Source organism: Rutidosis leptorrhynchoides, chromosome 2 (assembly GCF_046630445.1).
Source record: "Rutidosis leptorrhynchoides isolate AG116_Rl617_1_P2 chromosome 2, CSIRO_AGI_Rlap_v1, whole genome shotgun sequence".
In the NCBI taxonomy this organism is placed as follows: domain Eukaryota; kingdom Viridiplantae; phylum Streptophyta; class Magnoliopsida; order Asterales; family Asteraceae; genus Rutidosis; species Rutidosis leptorrhynchoides.
In genome coordinates, this window is record NC_092334.1 from 10,919,984 (window position 1) to 10,923,936 (window position 3,953).

Below are 3,953 nucleotides of genomic sequence, written 5' to 3' on the forward strand. Positions count from 1 at the left end.
AATAAAGTGTTAAGTCATTTTGATATTCATACAGTTAACCAGTTTTAATATGAAACATCGCACTTGTCATGTGGGTTTACTCTACACAAAATAAAGAACATTACATAGTCAAACTTGTTGCGTTGCATAATCTATATTATTCGCTGTTAACATGTTACTATAAAAGAGACATTTTAAATATTAAATAATGGGAAAAAAGGCATACATTTCAAGCATTTGCATTTCAACTATTATTTCACCATGTATGCGTTACAAGTATAACCTATGTTATAAATATTTTGTCAACCACGAAAACCAAAATCTTTACAAAATATTGAATGCTCTCTAACTTATGTAATCAAGAATTTTTGTGGCAACCCTCAATGACATTGATGTATTACTAGTATTATGTTGGGCAATAATTTCTCACTAATATTAAGATATGTTTTGTTTGTAGGTACGAAAAGGGTGCTCAGATTTGTGGCTTAAAGTTTGTTGAGAAATTGCAGCTTCACTAATTCCACCACTCAAAATATGAACAATTCACAACACGAGATTTAACGTGGAAACTCTAAACAGAAGTAAAACCACGTGCATCTAAAGAGAGAAAATACACTATATCACAAATTTGTAAAATGACACAGACACAATAGTTAAATATATCACAAATTATTACAATGACATAGATCGTTAATTAACAGTTCTCTCTTAAACCCAATACACCTTTACAAAGACTCGCTAACTCTTAAAGTGTATTGTTTGTAATCGGCAAGTTGAGAATGAAAGCATGACCATCTTTTATAATCAACTCCAACTTGGTCACCAAGTCTAACTTGGTCTCCAAGCACAACTCGGTCTCCAAGGATGACTTAATCTTAATGGAAAAAACACAGTCTCCAAGATACAACTTTCTCCTCATGTCCAAAATAGGATCTTCAAGACAACTTGGTCCCAAAGTACACAATTTAGGAATATGATATAACGACCAACAAATCTTCCCTTAATTCAAATTGTTTAAATCGTAATCATCGATGTAGATGCTTCCTCGACTACAACTCTAAGATCCTCATCTCCATGCCGCTAACATTATCTCCCAAGAGATAAAACTTGCACCTGCATCGAACATTGTCAGACCCGACAATGATTGTCATCACAGACAATCATAATTCTTAACAGAATTATCATACTTCATCATAAAGAGTATCACACTTAGAATATCACATTCTAAGAATTTCACCTCGGCACATGTTGTATAACCATCTGAACTGTTATGGTGCAACTTCCGTTTGGATTTCCCTTGAAGTTTCATCAGCTACAACATCAATTTCCACCACACAACATGCGCAAACCGCTAAACCATTGCCCATGTGCAATTGTGGAACCTCGAACAAACATCTATTTCCATGGAGGCGCGGAAACCATGAGGATGACATGACTTTTGAGGAATTCGTCATTCTCCGTAACAACTGCTACAGAGACATCGTTGGTACTTTGGAGCAATTTTCCGGATTAGCTCAACTAGGAAAATTAATCCTTACATGCCCAAGCCTCCCATACCCCCAACATACCAGATTCTTCCTGAATTTTCTCTTCTGCCTATCTGAACACAACAATACCGTACTGTCCGATGATGAGACCCCGTTACTTTAGAGACTTTTCTCCTCAGACATTCAAACTTTAAAGTTTTCTTTCATACATCAGAATAGGCTTCATGTATTCATAGGACGATGACAAAGATAATATCAGCCTCAACGCTTTATCTTCATCATCTACCTTTACTCCAATAGCCTTCAGTTCCAAAACGATGCCATTATGAATGCTCAGATGATCTAAAATTTTGAACCTCCATTCATACACAGAGTACAGAATTGTTTCTTAAGACACAATCGATTTGAGAAGCCATTGCCTTGGTACAACAGCTCAAACTTATCCCAAAGCTCCTTAGCCATTGACAACCCATACACATTAGCAAGTACGTTCTTTGCAAGACATAAACGAATCACAGTTGCCGCCCTCAAATCCATATCATTACATTCTTCCACATCGAACTTACTGGTTCCATTAGAATTAATGCCGGGCAGAAAAGGTGGGTTTACCTTTCAACGCCTTGTGTAAACCGGACTGAATCAATACATCCTTGACCTGAACTTGTCACAAGCCAAAATTAGTTATACCATCACATTTTTCTACATCGGACTTCATTGGAATGAACTTCGGCATCGTGCCCGTATTTAAGACAAGATACCTTGTACGATCAATAGAAATTGTTTCAAACTATCAGAGGAAACTACTGTCGATGTACGACACAATCGTGGAGTTGATCACAAATTTCTACTGACTAACTACAATCGATTTATGTTACAACCGTGATGTCGACCGTAAACCCAGCATAACTCTTCTGCTAGTTCTTCTTAGAGTTAGAACAACTTCTATAACGAGACCTCCATCAAACCTGACGCTCCGATACCAGTTGTTGAGAAATTACGACCTTACTAATTTCCACCAACCAACCCAATGATAAACAGTAAAGAAATAAGAACAATCCACAACACAATATCTAATGTGGAAACTCCAAAACAGGAGAAAAACCATGAGCCTCCAAAGAGAGAAAATATACTACATTACAAATTTGTACAGTGACATAGACCCGATAGGTAACTATATCACAAATTATTATGACAATTGACATAGACCGCTATCTAAAAATTATGTCTTAAACCCAATACACTCTAATAAAGACTCTCACTAAATCTTAAAGTGTATTGTCTATAACTGGCGAGTTGAGAAAGAAAGCATGACCATATTTTATTATCAACTTCAACTTGGTCACCAAGTTTAACTTGGTCACCGAGCACAACTCGGTCTTCAAGGTTGACTTGGTCTTCATGGACAAAACACAGTCTCCAATATACAACTTGGTCATCATGTCCAAAACACGGTCTTCAAGACAACTTGGTTCCTAGTCCACAATTTTGGAATATGAATTAACAACTAACAAAGTTGATGAGGTGACTTTTTTAACAGTTAAAAATATATTATAAACAACACAAGCCCCTAGTAAGGCACTAGGGAGAGGGCCCGAAAATTACAAAGGCTTAATAAGCCAAGTGCTCCAACTCGGATTACATTTGCTTCTACTAACAATCCAATTAAAAGAAAAAATCTTAACGGAGTCGAATAAAATATCTTTCTTCAAACGAGTCGGACCAAAAAGCACACTATTCCGGAATCTCCAAATAATCCATAAAGTTGCGCCAACAATTGACTATAGACGGATCTTTACAGTATTCGATTAATGGACAGAGGAGTACCATGTTGAATATTGAATTTGGATGGTGGAAGATATAGCAGTCACTAGCCGTTTTCATATTGAAGATACACTATTCCATGGAAGACTTTCTTATTTTCATACTTCACCAACCACATTTGTACTACTATAAATATGGCAGCACTCATGCATATTTACTCGTACCATATTCTTTCTTTCTTCCTTGTATACTAATAATTAAATAGGGAGTTTGTGAGATTTATCTACTAATTACAAGAGATATAAAGTTTAGTGATTATCCTTGTAATTGGAGAGAAGTGTAATTCCTATTATTCTTATTAGTGAAATGTTTCTTTCCTTGCCCGTGGTTTTTACCCTATTGGGATTTTCCACGTTAAATCTTGGTGTCCCTTTATTGTCGCTATTTTCAATTATTACTAGCGGTTTGCTATAATTCGGTGTTGCTTTTCATAACAAGTGGTATAAGAGCTAAGTTCTAATATCTAGTGTGTATTAATCTACTTATCGTATGCTTTGTGGTTGCCACAGGAGTGGATTGTCCATGTCATAACCCGACCTTAACCATAAGGACGAATACAATAACATATGATTTCATCGCGAGGTATTGACCTCTATATGCGACATTTTTCAAAAACTGCATTCGTTTTTACAATATAAACCATAGCTTTTATTACAAATACAAGGT